Raw genomic sequence first — 18362 nt, 5'->3', positions numbered from 1 at the left:
AGTCAACAATTATTTCATATGGGACTATAAATCAAGAAATAGTTCTTGAAGGTACAAAGACCAGATACTCACTTTCTTTAGACAGGTAGTACTAAAGTGGATTAATTTCATTGAAGGCATTTAACCTTGAGCATCACAATGGAAAGGCACTTTATAATATACTACAGTGCTTGACATCATATAATGAAACAATGCAAAGCATTCAGTGACCTTGAGATGAGTATATTAGAATACAGCACTAACTACACAGAGAGTGAACTTTTGGATATTCTGGGAAAAAAATATTGTCCCTTTTGTCGGATTTCTTTACAGTGGTCTACAACTGACCTGGGACGCTGGTACAAACAAACTACTCTCCTGCTCTTCAGGTCTCCTCTGTCTTTGGAAAGCACTAGCAGCTCATTTTTGCTTAGAATAATGAAGAACAATCCACAGGCAGATTTAGTATGTAATGAAATCTCCCACATCTTCTGTATGTATCACCTAAGAAAAGTTTCCTTCAAGTAATGAATCTGAATCATACTTTTAAGTTTCTCTTCCTACAGAGACCACAGTCTTACAGGGAAAGGCTGTAAAAGTTGGGGTTGTTCAGAAGAAAAAGCTCCAGCGAGACTTTCAAATAGCCTTTCAGGAAGAGGAGTTGGTGAGAAGGATGGAGACAAACTTTTTAGTAGGGTCTGTAATGATAGGAAAAGGGGTATGGTTTTGAATGAAAAGAGGGTAGAGTCAAACTAGATATAAGAAACATATTTTTTTTACAATGAGGATAGTTAAATGCTGGAACAGGTTTTCCAGAGATGCAGTAGATGTCCCATCTCTGGCAACACTCAAGGCCAGGTTGGATGGGGCTCTGAGTGATGTGGTCTACTTGAGGATGCCCCTCTTCATGGTAAGGGGTTTGACTAGGTGACCTTTAGAGGTCCCTTACTCTGATTCTATGACCCCAGCAAGACTTTCAAGTGCAACATTTTCTCCATCTTAAACATTTTGTCCATCTGTTGCTAGCATGCAACCAATGCTAGCATGTTAACCAGTAACACAGATGGCTTAAAAATTGAACTGTTTTATTCAGGACACAGAGGGGATGGGATAAGAAATAAATACAAAGCTCCGAAACATTATACAAGAACAACATTTATTGCTACTCCACATAAAAAGGCTCATCTTCATATGAACAATTTTTTCTCTACAGTATCTTACTCAGGAATCCCAGGCTTTCAAAAAACTCAGTGTTCTGAAGCTTAAACTGAATATATAAAGTTTTAATATTTTCAGATAAAAACCCCAGAAAAAAATCTTAAAACTAACTCACTCAGTGAAGACATAAAATACAATTAAGATACCTGTAACTTGAGTACATGAGGAATGCAGCATCTAAGTTATTTCCCCTTTTTAAACAGGATAATTCGGGGTAAGGATGTATATATGGCAGCTGATACCACAGAGTAAGAGATGCCCCATAAATCATAAAATAGTTACTATTTCTGTATCACTCTAAAGATATCCAAGCTTCCAAATTTAATTTTTAAGGCTCAGGCACTCATACACACCTCCTGCTAAATTATTAAGCTCTGTAAAAGTCACTGCACAGGCATACAATTATTCATTACTTTTTTCCATGGTCTTCCTTTAAATTAATAAAAATAATAATACAAGACCCAAAACAAACAAGCTGCTCACTAGTTTATTGAGAAAAACAAACAAACTTACACATCTGTTCCACGGCAGGCAGGCAGGCAGCTTCATTTGAGGTTAAATACTTGCTACTCAAACTTAACGAGATGATTGTATCTAAGGAAAAGAAGAAAGTAATTACTTTTATTATTTTTTAAACACATTAACTGTCATAGTGACAACTCATGGGATGTTTCAAATTTCTCTTAAGGTGACAGCTCCAGGAGCTGCACTTATATGCCTCTTACCTTTTTTCAAATCTCTAGCCCTCACAACTATCAAGAAAAAATAGACATTTTCATTTCTAGCACTCCAAAGCAAAATAAAAATTAAAAACATAATAAAACCTCCTCAGATGATCGCTAAAACAATATTTAAAAGTAAAAATTTTGTATTTATTTTAGCACTGCTCCATTTTTTATGCTTATGCAGTCTACCTTACATGCAAGATTTCAAAGGAACTTGCTGACACCTTTCCATGCACTACAGCATTCTCCTTGTTAACCTTCTCTTCCTAAGCTAAACATATTGCTTATACATTGCACCAACCACATGTATTAATCAATATGCATTAGCATAGAATCAACACAAGATTATCATTCCCCATGTATGAGAAAGAAGCTATTGCATGTGGACCATATTAGATGAAATATTTTGTCTTAACAACTAAAAAGACTAAAGCAGTCTATTGCAGGACACATTTTTTGAGTTTTGCAACTCCATTCCCACTGATCTCATCAATATACAGACATGACTGCCATAGTGCAGTGGCCTCAGTACACTGAAAAAAAACCCAACCCAACAAACCAAGAAAACATTTTGCCACCTTAGAAAATCCATAATCCACAAGGCATTCTCTCTTATATTGTAGTGATTACTCTTCTTAATCAGACAGAGACGTTTAACACTATACACATACACACACACACGTACATATATATATATACCCACACTTAGGGTTTTTTTTCTTTTGGGAGGAGATCACCTCTCAGAGGGCAAACAGTCCCGATGTGCGTTACGAAATTAACTATGTATCACTTCTTTTACTGACATTTTTCACTTTAAAACATTCCTATAGTGCCTCTTAAGCAATTGAAACACCTCCAGAGCTGTGCTGCTGGTTAATTTGACTGTTGAGATACTGTAGCTATCCCTATTACAGCAACATTTAAATAATGTATGCAGAGAGGAAGGTGTCAGCCAAGGAGACACAGGCCCACCAGAGGCACAGTGCTCAGTGGAGCAGTTAGGGAACACTCCTCAGATGTGGATTATGCTCCTCAGGCAAAGCAGGGAAGTGAACCTGGCTCTCCCACATTCCTTGCAAGTGCCAGAGCCATCAGACTACAGGCAAAATAAAGTACAAATATGCATCTTTATGCTCCCTGATGTCTTTAAAAAACACCAGAACCCCTCAACCCCTCCATTTCCATTTTCCTCTTCTCTGATTTGTTAAAGATGACTACAGTTTCAAGCCCAGCCAAATATTCTGTTCAATTCAATTAATGTTTGGGTTTTCTTGATTGCTTATTTTTGTGAGAAGAATAACAAAGAAAAAGTAATTTTTGCTGGATCTGAGATTATTTTCTTTAGAGGCAGACACTGATTCAGCATATAGAATTACAGCAACAGGTAAGAAGAATAATTACTGAAAAGCCACTAAACCTATCTGGAGTAAAACAGGCTCAAATTCTTTGATCATTGTCACATGAGAGAAAAATATTATTAAATATCTTTTCCCACGTATTTTGCAAATAATTGCAAAAAAGTATTGCTAAAATGTTCAGCTGTTAAAAATCCTATTTTCAGCCTTGATTTTCAAGCTAATGAGTACACCCCAGAACAGATTTTTATATGAAATATACAGAAAATATAACCACTGCAAAAATTACTTCAACACATCACAGGAGAAACATATCTGTAGGACACCAGTGAATACAAACTAGAAGACAGTGTAAAGAAAGGAAAAAAAAAAAAAACAAAAAGGAAAAAATCCAACACCCTTTCACACAGCTGTTACAAAAAACTAGTAACCTTCCAAACCTTCAGAGAGGGATTGTCTAACCCTACATGTCTTTAAACAATGAAGGAGGAAGGGAAAGAGCTGAAAGATGGAAAGGACGCAACTGCGAAGTAATTGCTAAAGAGAGCACACAGGTTGTGAGTTTACATAAAGATTACAGTAATACAATAATATTTCTTATGTCAACATCCCATGAAAACTAGTCTTTGACTATAGAAAAGGCTCATACCTCACCTTCCAATATGTTGTTCAATATTAAAAAAAAAAAATCACTATTTATCCCAAATCATCACACTTGAATGAAAAGAAGGGACTTAAAAACCAAGCTATTTCCCTGTTGTTGCTTTAACAGCCCATCATACTGTGTTCTATCTCATCACAAAAAAAAAAACCCAAAACCAAACCACAACCCCAAATCTAAACCAATACCACCCTGGTTAAACTATGTATCACACTAATTTAGGACAGAAGCTTCTTTGCTGCAGCAAAGAAAAAAATAAATAAAGAAAGAAAGAAAGAAACAAACAAACCCAGACCAAACACACACACACACACAAAAAGCACCAAAAAATATGATAAAAGCTTTAGTTTTTCCTACTTCTTGACCTGAGTGCTTTAAGTTCTAGATTTCATTTGAAAGCTACCATTAGGCCACAGAAACTACTTAATCTTTTCATTAATTGGTTGAAATGAAACAATTACATAGTTGTAAATTGACCAATACTGAGAATGCCAATAACAAATACAAAATACATAACCAAAGATGTGCAGAAAACAAGACACATCGGCCATATAAGAACTCTTTATTTGTGAAGTCTATTTTGAAAGTATACACTACAACAGGTAACATTATGTAAATTACATTAACTCATGTTGATACTACTAAAATACAAAGATCATCCCTGCTTCAGGAAAATATGTCAGTAATGACGAGTTAAACACTGCTCTATATGGTGCAAAATTCCTCACTAAACTATCTATAATATTCTTTTCTATATAAAACTAAGCCAATATACATATATCATCATGTTATTTACATATGGCTGATTATTTTAAGTGTTCATTACAGGGGCAACCTCATAGCAAAACATGCTCACTTTGAAGATGAAACTCTTACAAAATTAAAAGCAAGCTGAAAAAAGCCAGGATATACAAACTCCCCTGTAAATATTCTTTACCGTGAATGGCAATAAAATGCAGCAAGCTGTTGGGAAATACAACATGTACATTCTTCAACTCAAACTTTCCCAGAGGAAAAAAAAATTCTCTCAGAAGTTAATGTATTTAGGATTTTAAAAACTTAAAGAAAACAAATTAAAAAAAAAAAAAAAAAGGAGAATAAAACAGAAAGACCAGCAGACTCAAAGGCTATTTCCTTTGTAATACCTAATTTTGAAAGTATTTGATAGGATATTCTACTTTAGTGGATGGACAATTTTAAATAAACATAAAATTCTGTTGCCCTTCTGTATTTTCCAAGGCCCTATTATAAGTCTTAGTGATGTAAAAATGCTTATTGAAGAAGACCCCCTCTGCACTAACCACCTGTGACACTGGCTGTTCTGCAAACACAGATCCTTTCTCTGGACATTTACTGTCTCAGTATAAAATAAGCCATAGTAAGGGGAAGCAGTAGATAGAGAGGCTGCAGACAAAGTAACAGAAAAATAGCAAACATTACTCTAAGTTCATCACCTGTCTAGCCTTCTGTTGTTCTATACTTTGCCTCCCCCATTATCACTGAGAATGCTGTACCTGTTACAATTTTGCCTTATACAGATGTCATGAATGAGTGGTTTGGCTGCTTAAAGAAACACTGTCAAAGGTACTGGCAAAAGTAGGGTTTAATATGGATACGTGAAGATGCAATTTTGCAGAGTTCAATGGCAAGGTTCACCCTACTACTTACTACACAGACTAAAGCATGCAAAGGAAGATCAAATAAGAAGCAATTTGGAATAATTTACACAAAAGCTGTGAGTTCAAAAGCACTGGAGTGGAAAGATAAGGGCCAAGAAGGATTTACAAGCACTTAATACTTGAGTACTTAAACATTTAACAAAGTGATTTGATAGTTTTCACAACAACTACAACAATGACTTAACTGTGGATTCAAAATATTAACATTTGTACCACAATCAAATCACATACACATGTAAATGATGTATACACCTATTTCTATGTATGTAAAGGCTCATATGAAAAATTCCCTTCAAATTCACTACAGTATGTCAAATCTCTTTGCATTTCCCAACAGGCAATGGTAGGATCTTGAGGAACATGGAGATGGGGGACAGGGGCTGACAGTCCTTGAGTACCACAAACTTAAGGGTTCGCGAGCCATGGGAGGCTTTGGCACAGGCTGCTGCGGTCCAGGCAAGCCCATCACTTGGACTGTTGTTTATAGGGTCAGAAGTTGACTGATTTTGGTCATCAGTAGCCTTCATTCCTGACCATAAATCAAGTCAGTAACTAGTAAGCTTTTTTCCTCAAAGTGCAGTAACAATGGTACCGTTCCACTCGGGCTACATCCAGGTAAATGGTTTACCAAGGCTACAAGAGGTAATTGTTTATCCTTTGTTTCCCACCTTTACCACGCCAGAGCTCCTGGTACCATCAGGGAGTGCCTTGCAGCCCAACTGCTACAGTCAAGGGACGCTTCACCGCTCAGATGGTTTGGTCACGGCTCACCAGGAGCTTCTAAGAAGGCAGAGTAGTCACAAGGATGGGGGGTGTTACACCACAAGAAGTAAAAGAGTTATTGTTATGTAACAGTACAAATGTTTAGAAAACTCTGAGATGCTTAGTTTAGATACTTCATTTTACTTATTCTCAATCAGTTCTTACATTTGATTGCTCTGGAGAACCCCTATGGAATAAATTCCTCAATATCTGTTAAAGCTGCAAGGTACTAGGAACATAAAGTACCAAAGCAGATACAAATCCAACTGTATAAAAACTGTCAGCACCTTGCCTGTTGGTCTTGTACCTAATGGACAGCACTCAAATTTCTTAAAATACACAAAAGAATTTATTTTGTTCTGAACAAAACTTTTTTCTCTGCAAAACCAGTCTCCACAGTGAATAATAACTAGAATGCCCCTGCCCAGTATTTGCACAAACACAGGCTTCCTAGTAGCAACATAATATCTTGGGGATAGTTGATAAAGTCTTCCAGACTTCACTCCCCCCAGTATGTAAGCCATTAATGTCCTCCCAAGGATGCATACCTGCTCTTAAAGTGAAACACTGCATTACTAAAAGTGCTGTGCTCATGCTCTTGAAAAGCAAAACAGACACACATGTATAGTGGGCCATAAAGACAACATGTAAGGAAATTCTGGAAAGTACATTCATATCATGGGTGCTTGAAAAGCTTTCTTTGCTTAACATTATAGGTGTAGCATGACAGCTCATGCTAAATTACTGAAAGGTCTCAAAGGACCACCCCCCCACCCCCCAGAAACAAGACAGGACAGCTTCTAACACATAAGCACTACGGAGAACAGTCTCTACACTGCAAAGTCTAACTCTACTAAACCTAGCAATGATAAATAGAATCACCATTAATGCAAAAGACGCTTTAAACTTTCAGTACAATAATACATGTTTTTACACTTTTAGTAGGCTGTATATGCAGCAGATCGCTTTAAGTGTATCAGATACCCTGAGAACTCCAGTAAGCATTCTAACACAAGCGCTCTAACATCAGCAGCCGTGTCAGTGTAGACCTAGAATCCACAAAAGGCATTTTTAAGCAAAAATTACAACGCCCCAAGGAGAAAACGAGAACAGCACTACATGAAAGCTAAATTCTGCAGTTTTCTGAGACACCATTCTTGAGCGACTCTGCCCAGCAGGGATGGCTGGAACTTCACGGCACACAAACAGACGCGGTGCTTACACCGCGGCCGAAGCGGCTGGCGGGCGCCTGTCTACCTCGTGTCCTGTTCCTAGGGGGGGAAACGCTTTTTAGGATTTCCCGGGCTTTCCGGTCCCGGCACCCGTCTCGGGAGCCCGCACCCGAGGCGGTCCGCGCTCCTGGGCTCGCACCCTGAGGAGGGCGATGGGCTCTCCACGCAGGGGCTGCCCGGGCCATCTTGGGTCGGGCTGGCAGCGGCCACATGGTCAGCGCCGCCTCCGCGGGCCCGGCTCCCGCGGCCCCGCCAGGTGGGCGCGGGCGCTCAGCCCCGGCGGGTCCCGCCGGCCCGGCCCGGCCCGCGCCGCGCGCAGCGCCGGGGCGTTCCAGGCGCGCCCGGCGCCGCGGCCGGCGCCCCTCCTCGGGCAGGGGGCGGTGGGGTCTGCCGGGCGGCCCGGGACAGCACCGAACCCCTAGCCACCGGCGACCTCCGTCCACCGGGCCGTCCAAGCCCCCTGCGGGGCCCCGCAGACAATAGAGCCGGCACCGCGGGCCTGGCTCCCGGCTTCCTGCACTGCCCCACCGCCACACGCCCCCTCCCCGGCCTAGCGGCGCTGTCCCGCGGGCGTTCCCGGGAGGGACAGGGCGCCGCCGGGCCCGGGACGCGGGTCCCCGGCCGCGCAAGGCACCGAGGCCGCTGAGGCCAAACGCGGCGGCGGCGGGCACGGGAGGGGGAGGGGGGGTGCGGAGCCAGAGCGCCGTACCGCCCTGCCCGGCGCTCTCCCGGTGCCGGAACGTTGCTACTCACCTCCCCGGGCGGCCGCCGCGGGGGAAACCGGAGGTCGCCGCTGCCGCCGCCCGGCCGGGCCCGAAGGAGTTAAGAGGAAGGGCCGGGCGGGCCCGTCCCATTCATTACCCGGCGCTTTGTCTCCGCCGCCGCCGCGGCGCTCGGCAGCTGCCCCGGCTCGGCCGCCGCGGGCGCGGGGCGCAGGCGCGGGGGGCGGCGCCACGCACGGCGCGCGACATGTCAGCGCGCCGGGCCGCAAAATGGCGGCGCGGGGCTGCGGGGCTCGGGGCTGCGGGCTCCTTTCGCACCCGCGTCCGGCCGTGCCTGGGCGGGCCGGGCCCCGGCGCCGTCCTTCTCCGCAAGGGTGCGGCCGCTGGTCGCCGCACTGCGCCGCGTTCCTGGGGCGGCTGAAGCTGGTGGCTCTGAGGGCGACGGGCCGGGGTCGAGGCGGTTCCTGTGGTGCTTCAGGCCTGGGGGTACCTCAGGGCCTCTGCCGCGCCTTCCCCGGGAGGCCGCGGCGGGCGCTTCGCATTCCCCGTGGGCTGGCCGCGGAGAGGCTTTGAAGTGCATCACTCCGCTGGAGCGGGCATGGACACGCTGTTCCGAGCGCAGCCCTAGTCTTGTCAGGAATTCAGTCTCCATTGTTCGTATCCGCAATTGAACCCACCTTGATGGGTGTACGTGGTCTAACGCACAGCGGGTTTGGTTCTGAGCACTGTTTTGATGTACTGAGTCTGCCTCGGGAGGGACCCTTGAGAGGCTCTCGAGTCTCACCTGAGCAGGCATCCTAGGGAAGGATGTTCAGGGCAGAAGGGAACGCACTGCGCCGGTTCAGGGAAACAGTGTCCAAATATATGCTTAAGGTCGTGTTCTGGTTAAAGCTTCTCCAGTTCCGGTGCTCGCTTGCAAAACATTAGTTAAGGTTATCAATGGGCCGAGTGATCCAGGCTTTTCAGGTGGGGTAAGGGTGGAGAAGGGTGGTTTGTTGGGTCCTTTTGATGTATGTCATTTCTCCGGAGAGCTGAGTGACGTACAATCTACTGTGATTGTGACATTTGTTGTCAAATTCCCAGTGGCAGTCATAGATTTCACTTTCTTTGTCTTAAGTATTGGTCGTCAAACTCGCCGTTTACCTTTGGGAATGAAAACAGGAGAAAATGCATAAGAATTCTGTAAACAGTACTGGTTTGGAAACAGTGTTAAATTTTAGATTAAGACGGTATTTAGAGAGACAGTGCTTAAGCAAGTAATTGCTTTTTGATCTGAGTTATTTTCATCAGTTAATTTTTTTTTTTCCTTTGTAATTTGAACAGATTTAGCAAAGAGTGTTTTGGTTGGAATATATGGCAGTATATGAAGAGATCAGTTGATAGCTTTTTGATTTGAAATAGTGGAGGTCTTCACCATTCTTTCATATTAGGTGTGTGTTTGTACTTAAGTACTGGTGTGATTTTCTAAATGGATTCTGCCAGTCAACATACAGTAAATGGTCTGTTTTGGTTAATACTTCTTTGGAAATCTTATGCCAAGCTTTTTTCTTTATTTTATCCATACACTACTCAAACTCCCAAAAAAATAGTTGTTATGCTGTGTGCAGGCAATCCTTTGTTCCTTATTACTTTTTAATCTACAGTTTATTTTTATTGGTAGAGTTCAACTGTATCAGTGTGTATATATATATGAATATACAGACAATATTGTATATATAGTATATGTATTAGTTACTGTTGGTGGCTGAGGCCAGAGTGGTTTGAAGTGAAGTTACTTGGACTTGCTGAGTTTCCACTGTTACAAAGTACAGTTATATGAATAGAACTGCTTAAAAATGATGTTTGATCTTGGCTAGATCTGCCAGCTAGACACAGTAATAGAGGTGTGAGAGCTTAGTTAACAAGTCTCTATCACCAGTCTGTTGACAGGAAATTAGAAACAACTGTTATTACTAGTATTGAAATATATCACCTCATAAAACATCTTTTAGAGAACTATAAAATTGCAACAGTTAGAATGACATAGTTATGCTTATCACAATATGGAAAGATTAAATAACAGGGTATGTGGCTTTGTTAACTGCTTTTTCTAACAGCTGTGATTTTGGAGAGTTTCACAATTCATAGTTGAAAATTTTACAGTAAATTGAAAAAGACTGGAAATTAATTTTGCACTTTTGCACTGCATGTTGCGCTTTTGGTAATCAGTTCTCTGTATCTCTTCATTTTTGCATACATCCTATTCTGAAAATTTTCCTTAAGAGTTAGGGAAGTTGAGATTAATGAAAGTTAATTATTTATTTAAATTATCTTTTAGGTGGCTTGAGAACCAATTAGTGATTCTGTATATAATCTACAGGTATATATCACAGATTGAGTGAAATAACTGGAATTTTTCTGTTCTTGTTGTTTTACAAAAATACACCGGGAACTCAAGAAATCGGGTCTTAAAAGTCTGAACAAAGCTGGATCCAGAGCATCTTCTCACAAACAATCAAGTAATGTGATGAATAAAACACAAAGATGGTGATCTGGTGACGGGCAAAAGAACGAGTAAGTAACTGCAGTTCCTAGAGAAAGCTCCAGACTGCCAGCTTGTGGTGAATATAGCAGAACTGGTGTGGTGATAGTCTAAAGATACAGATTTTCCATGAAGGTTGCAATCTGAGGTGTAAGTATGTGAAAGAACTTAGTTGTTTAGGAAGACAGATAGTTGGGAAAATCTGCAAGGCATCCTGACAGGAAGAGCCCAAAACTTCCATTATTTAACTTCAGAAGAGTAATTTTTTTCTTTGATTTTTCCTCCATTTATGCATTTACAATCCTGTTATCTGTTTCAGATATTGTGAATAAACATCTTTATTTGCATGGTTAACTGAACCTGACATTAATTAAAAGTGATATGATATTAAATTAATATAAAAAAGTAATTTCTCACTCTAGTCCCTCCCTGGAGCAAACTGCAAGTATCTGACTCTCCATTATGTTTTGTAGGATAGTGGAAAGCCAGGAGACCATGCTTCCAAGAAAATTGTTTGGGTTCTCTGGAAAAAAGCTATTACAGGTTCAGAGAGGAAAGAAACATCACTTTTATAGCTGTAAGTAGCTATCTCTCTGTCATTCTCAGTACTGGGATATACCTTGAACTTGGAAGGCTCTCAGGGAGGCTATAGCCAGAACCTAAGACCAGTTGGAAACTAAATTAAATTCTTATATCCTGTCCTGTGACAAAACTTAAAGTATGTCTTAAATACACCTATTTCAATATTATGTTATTAGCCAGATGTAGATGTTTAGTGCTGCAGAGTTTTGTGTGTTGTGGTCCCAGGGTCTCTCCAGTCACTGGGCTGTTCATATTAATCTAGTTTTATTGCTTCCTTCTGTAGTGATAAATTGATGTAGTTCTGTCTTTCTATATTTGTATACATTTGGAAACACTGAATATTGATAATAACAGTGCAGTTAGTAGTGCTGATGCCGTTACCTTGTTTTAGCAAAATTGAGCAGTTAATATTTATCTCCAAATCTGCTCTACTATGTTTATTTTCACTCAAACCTTTAGTTTCACCTCTAGTAACTTCTGCATTGATAACACATTTTCTGTATGAAGTCAAGTAGACTAAAACTACATTAAGAGATAACAGTTCTTAAATAAAGCACGAAGAATTGCAGATTTTCATATGCACTAAGGTAATACATTTAATAAAATTATCTCCTTTCCTCCTTGTATAGACTCCAGCCTCTTCCAGGAACCTGTCCAGGCAATGTCAGCTTAATGATCAAAACCTTAACATAGAGGTCAAAAGTACTAAATCTGGATGTCCAATTTAGTATCTATCACAGGAGTATGATTTCTAAGGACTTGTAACACAGGAAGGTACTTATATTCAGTATACATTCCCATTTATTTCAGTGAGTACTTGGCTATACTCGTCAGATCCAAGGTGTCAAGGTGGGTGCTCAGGAAATAAGGAACGAGCAATTACACAGTAGTTAGGAGCAAGCATTCACTGCCAAAATCATGGTGCCCTTGTGCATTTATATTAATTACCTCATTTGTTACAAACACAACTGTTTAATCTGTATCATCCTCACTCTGTAGCACATCAGAGGTGTCTGTCACTGATTTTTGGAGTTGAGCATATAATAGCACATTGACAGGATTTACTCATGCTTGCCCTTTATGTGGAGTGAGCATGGTGCTGGAGTATATCTTTCAGGAGTGGTCAGTTTGAACTTCCTATTCTAGCATTTCTGTTGGGCCTATGGAAATTTTGTCTACCTGATGAAGCCGTCAGTATCAGAACTGATTTACATATATATGTGTTTCGAAGTTCTCTTTATTAGGCAGCATCAGGCCTTGGCTGAGGCTATAGCAAGTCTGGGACAAACAAAGTTGTGTAGGGCTCATTACTACTTGTTAAATGATGGATAGAAGTTGGGTTTTTCTGTACAGAGGAAGCTACAGGCCATGTCGGTTGCTTTTGGTGGTTCAGGGTTTTTTGTGGATGTCATGTGTTGAGTCTTACTTCTGACTTATTTTTCACTTTACTTTTCCTTCCCAGATTTTGATGTCACATTCTTGTAGTCCCTCCCCATATAAACGCCGAGGCAAGGTTTTAATTCTGAATGAGCCGTCTGTTTTTTGATTTCTTCTGTGACAAATGACTAGGGATTCTAACAGTTGAACTTCCTCCATTGCAAACCATCTTAATCAGCTGCAGACCAGGTTTGTCCTCTAGAATGAATGAGGAAGAGGTAGTAAAGTAATTAAGACTGGATTTGGCTCTCATTACTAATTGATTTTTAACTTAATTATACTAAGGCTGAAGTATTAACTCATTGTAAACATTGGAGATTGCTTCTTAGAGATATGTGTTTGTGAGTGAGCTAACTAGGAAAAGAACTCTCAGAGCTTATACCTAATCTCATGTTACATTTGCAAGTTTTTAAACTGACACCGGAGGAGTTGAGAATAGCGAAGTCACTCTAAGGGTTTCAACAAATAAATAAACTTTATGTATAATTAAATGTTATGAAGGCAGTGAGCAACCTGTCTTTGCTTGGATGAATGCTGTGTAGAGAATCCTTTCCAGTGCAGAGGAAAGGATCAGGAAGTAGGCAAGGGAGACAGCGGCAATGTATTTGCATAATATTGTTTGCATGGGTTATGCTATCTTAAGAAGTTACTTCATTTATCACAAACTTGGGTATCTTCTGAAACCCAAACCTGATCAGGATTGTATTTCTCAAAAACCACAGATTGTATTTCTCAAAATAATTGTGTATCAATACAGGTATGGAGCACACTTTGTTTTCTCTTGGTTATGGCTGCATTTGACAAAATTGTTCATTTCAAATAGGTCCTTTTTTTTGTGTTAACTTTCTATAAATTCTGTCTTATATCTGCTACTGAGATTTCCTCAGTGTGTCTTGCGAAAAAAGAGGTCAAAATCCAATGTAGATTGTTTAGCCACACTGTTTTGTAATTCTTTGCTGTGCAAGTATGATATTTTTAGAACTTTTTGCATAGCAATTACTGTTTTGTTTTTTGATTTCTAACCATTACCACTGACGTTGTCTTTGCCCATAACTTGGCTCAGTTAGTTATGCTGAATGAATTGACAGGCACTCCAATTCTAAACATGCAGCTGCTTTTGTAAGCTAACCTAATGATGGCTTAAAACTGGAGATGCTGAAGGGGCACTCCCAAATCCTGGATTTACTTTACTGCTGCCCTCTTGTGCTGGTAATCATTTTCATCTGATCATGCAGGGAGGCACTCCTGGGAGCTAAAGAGAAAATTGGTGATTTGTTTATGAAGGGGTTGTTCTGATGGTAGTTATCCTGTGGCAGGAATAGCTTCCCACAAAGACCTTTGCAGGGGGAGTTACTATGCAGAACATAATAAAGGTGCCAAACTGTAAACACTAGGATTTGAATAATTGATACTGAAGAGACAATGATGGAAGAGAAGCAGATTATTCTCTTGATTATGGCTCTGTCTACTCTTTTGGAAACAGCAATATCATTATACATGAGTGCCAATAGTTCTGTTCCAAGGTTTTGTTCTTGATAAAATAGTCTTGAAACTAGTAGATGGTAGTTTTGCTGTTTGGCAGACCTACAGGTCATTACACAGGCAAGCTCTGTCCTTGTGTTGCAGCATGATGTAATTTGTGTGTGGTTTTTTGTTTTGTATTATTGAAGCATAGCTTACATATGTTTTCATGTATAGCCTAATCATGAAGTTTGTTTTTGCATCTTTGCAGTGTCCAGAGGAGTGAGGTCATTCCCCACCTTCCACCATGCAACAGTTATGAGCACATATTGTAGAGAGCATCTTAAAATTGCAAAATCCTAAAGGTACATGATGTTAAAGGATTCAGAATAGTGGATAAGTAAAGCAGGCAGTATTTGCTGTCAATTGTATATCTCAGCAAATTACTTGGTGTATCTCTCTGTCAGCAAGTGACAGGATACATACCTCTTCTTGCAGTAGGTGACTCCAAGCAGTAGCTCCAACAAATGCTTAAATGGAAATGGGATAAGGGCCTTTGCATAACAGCTTTACTACTTGAAGACCACTCTGTCAAATGATCTTCTAGCTTATCTATAGATAACATTCCATAGGACTGCTCAGCAGATGCAGCTTACAAAGGTATTTCTTTGCAAGCACCCTGATCAAGTTTGACTTCTGGTGGAGCTCTGATGATAAAACGTCTCTGGACCTTCATCAGTACCATAAAAGGCACTGACACAGCTCCCAGTCTGTTTTTAAACTTGTGTTTTGGTGAAGACTGTTCATTTGGATCGTTTGTTCTGAAGGGTCAGACTAAAGGGTCTTAACAATTCATAAACAAAGAACCACTTTGGCTGTGAGAATGAGAAAGGTGATATGTGTAGGAAGTAAGAGTTACTGAGGCTGTAAGAAACAAAACATCCTTGATTCCATAACAGTTGGTGAACATACATTGTCATCATACAGCTAAAACATCCAGATCAGAGGAGTGAGAAGGAAAGTCCAGACAAATCTTCCTAACTACAGATCAAGGAATATATTCAGTAAACAAGTAGGAGTAAAATGGATACTTCTTTCATATATTTGAAGCTAAAAATTTGATCTTCCTTCTGGTCATCCAGGACTCAGTCTAGTATGATGTACCAATCTTTCTTACAAGATATCAGTAATAACTAGAAGATGGATCAGTGATCATGTGTATTTTCCTGTAAATACAAAAATTTGCAGATCACCCAGAAGATGCAGAGTGATCCTGCACCACCACCCAACAGACTGAAAATAAACAGCTGAAATTCTGTGAGCACACTGCTATAATATGTCTATTGATAAGATTACTACATCTTTTCCACAGTGAATGCCGTTCTGGCTTCCATGAGGTTTGGGAACAACCTTTCTTTTGTGAACTTGCAAAGTCATGCCTGAAAGTATTCTACCAGTGGCACATACCATCACTGATGAAGTAAGTGAGATCTAAAAGCATTCCCATGTAGGATGAGAGGACCATGGTCATGTTGTGTCATAGATGAGTGTGAAGGTGTAAATTGTATAATGGATAAGCCAAACTTGAAAACTTACTGGTGATACATTACCTTAGGGCATCATATGGAAATATCACATTCAAGGTTAGGCAGATTTGTCATCATGATAGGAAGAAGACCCACACGGGTATGTTATGGCAGTCCAAAACCTTTCTCGAAATGCAGATTGTTGCAGGTTCTAAGGAGCGGGCATGAGTTCTGATTCCTTCTGGTCTTTTCAGCAGATAGCTGTCTGGGCCAGGAGAGGGATACAAAGTTGCATCCAAAGTAGGTCATTACCTCTGCAAGTATTTATTGCTGCAGTGACTGTTGTGTTGACTTGTATTAATCTGTGAAACAAAGGTGATACACTTTAGAAACATAGAAATGTGTCTCATGAAGTTTGATTCTACAAGAAAATAGAGGAGGATGCTGGGGCAGATAAATAGCAATTGTGTTTCTTTATGTGGTTTTTCTTGCAGTGATTCTGTTGAGAATTTGACAACTAGTGGAGGTGAAAGCTGGTAGGCAGAAGATAGACCTTCTGTGAAGTTTTCCATGCAGAGTGAGTCAGCATTGGCAACTTGTTTAACAGTTTGATCCTGCCAGGTAGGGGTGTGAGGATTCTGAAGAACTGGGACTAAAGCCCCTTGCACATGTTGAACTGGTGTGAAAAACAGTGGTGAGTGGTCTGTTGCCATCAAGCTAGAGATCAGAGGGCTTATTTTTAGCTTGAAATTGAACCATATGCTAGTAGTATTGTATTCTTTTGAGTAACCACATCTCACTTGTGAGGTGGAAAAGATGAAGGTAGCAGATCTTTTAGGTTGTAGGCACATGTGCTGGGGACTGGACAGATGTCCCAGACAATACTACATACTGCTCTGTTTTGAAATGCATAGGCTAATATACTAATAGTTAAAATGAAGAGATTGAGCATCCTGCTTTGGTAGCCTGTCATAAGGTCAATGAAATTATTTTGAAGTCTAAGATTCCTAATAGAGAGCTTTTTGTTGAGTGTGCCCTAATCTTTGTGCTGTTACTCTGAAATACCATATGAAGGAACAACATGAGGTCTGTGTCCTAGCCTGGACACTCCAGAACAAAAACTCAACATACCACCTTCTTAATGAGAGTAATTGGAAGAATCTAGAAGAATGAGTTTAAATTACAGAAAAGTGGTCAAATGGTGGAAATACCAATGAGGAATACCCTGTTATCATAGGGATGCCTAAGGATGATGGAATGCTTAGTCCACCTGTCAGAAAAAAGAAACTGGAAAAAAGCCAGACTTGCTGTGTGTCAGACGCATTAGAATGTGGACACCATCAAAGTTTCTGTGGCAAACTTGTCTCCACTTAAAAAAGTATTTGTACAGCTGCAAAGCAAATACACGTGAATTATTGCTTAAAAGATAAACTGGCATATTTTCATATCATAATCTTAATAGGTTTTTGACAACATTATTTCTATTCATTTTTATACTCTGCACACTAATGTACATGATAAGGTATGGTATGATATCCCTCTTTAATATGTTTCTATCACAGGTTGAATTCCAGTGCAACAACACTAACTTATATCAGCATGTTGTAAGACTTCTGAGACTGCTGACAGGATCACTAAAACAATTTAACTGGAGAGTAGTTCCTCACAGCCAAGTACACAAATGACCAGATGGCCTCCATAGTTTGTACAAACTTTCTTGTATTGGAAGCTGAAGGTACTTTATGTGTCTGTGCCTAAGGATTTATATCTACACTGAGCAAACTGCACAAGTGTTAGCTGCTTTAATAGCTTCTGTTTTGTTCAGAGATCAGTGTGCTAAATGGTCCCTGAGGAGGATAAAAAGAATTTGGAAAGTACTTTTCATATTCGACAAGATTTCCAGCCTAGTTGCTTAAACTCTCTGGACTTCAATTAACTTTCTACAAGTAATAACATATGTATCTATTTCTGATTCCCTAGTCATATATTAATTGTAGGACCTACTGGTTTTTGAGGCAAGGAAACCTCTTACTACTAGAGAAAACAAAAATGAATGGGTAAGTTGTTTTTCAGCAATTTAGCTGAGTGGATGCTAAATACTGATGGGTAAAAAGAATCACACCTACTCTCAATCACTTGTTTTTTACTATATGCTTGCTTTGGATGATCAGCACAGGCAAGTGTTTGTGTTAGGCAGGGCCAGCTAAACCTTGTTTTCTAAGGATGTGGGTGCAGCTGCCTTGCAGAAATGTATTGCAGTAAAACCCTCCAGTTCTCAGATATGGCTGTAATGGCTGTCTAAAAATAATACCTAACAAAGGGTGTCCTTTGCAGGGGAAGCCAGAAATAACCTTCTTTTTCTCTGTCAAAATGTAAGGCTAATATCAGTTCATCTACAAGCAGCAGTTTGACCCAGAGACCACGAAGGAGCTTACTTTCAGCATAAGGAATCTTGAGCTTGGACTTCCCCCCCAAAGAGATAATAAATACCACTCGCTTCAA

General features: G+C 40.4%; 1 protein-coding gene and 1 long non-coding RNA gene across 8 annotated transcripts in view; one reads left to right on the top strand and one right to left on the bottom strand.

Moving 5' to 3' along the window:
• ZBED4 (zinc finger BED-type containing 4) overlaps nucleotides 1-9158 on the bottom strand; it is a 26312-nt gene extending 17154 nt beyond the window's left edge. Inside the window, exons 1-2 of one of the 3 annotated variants that reach the window (XM_077783425.1) lie at nucleotides 9118-9158; nucleotides 1711-1791 (exon numbers count right to left, since the gene is read on the bottom strand). The gene's annotated coding sequence lies outside the window, so the exon portion shown is untranslated. Of the gene's footprint in view, nucleotides 1-1710; nucleotides 1792-6285; nucleotides 6331-8364; nucleotides 8533-9117 lie in introns of those variants that run through there. The other 2 variants (XM_021555234.2, XM_077783424.1) reach the window with 2 other exon arrangements.
• On the top strand, nucleotides 8648-18362 carry LOC116184819 (uncharacterized). 5 transcript variants are annotated; one of them, XR_004149502.2, is made up of 4 exons: nucleotides 8648-8986; nucleotides 10771-10886; nucleotides 11328-11431; nucleotides 12066-18362. It is a non-coding gene; the product is annotated as an uncharacterized LOC116184819 (long non-coding RNA). The 5 variants fall into 5 exon arrangements; XR_004149501.2 differs by having other exon boundaries at nucleotides 8648-10886; nucleotides 12066-14699; nucleotides 15707-18362; XR_013340011.1 differs by having other exon boundaries at nucleotides 8648-10886; nucleotides 12066-15814; nucleotides 16355-18362.

This window comes from Lonchura striata, chromosome 5 (genome assembly GCF_046129695.1).
Source record: "Lonchura striata isolate bLonStr1 chromosome 5, bLonStr1.mat, whole genome shotgun sequence".
Taxonomy (NCBI): Eukaryota; Metazoa; Chordata; class Aves; order Passeriformes; family Estrildidae; genus Lonchura; species Lonchura striata.
The sequence above is the reverse complement of the archived record's forward strand: the minus strand, read 5'-3'. Positions and strand labels throughout refer to the sequence as shown.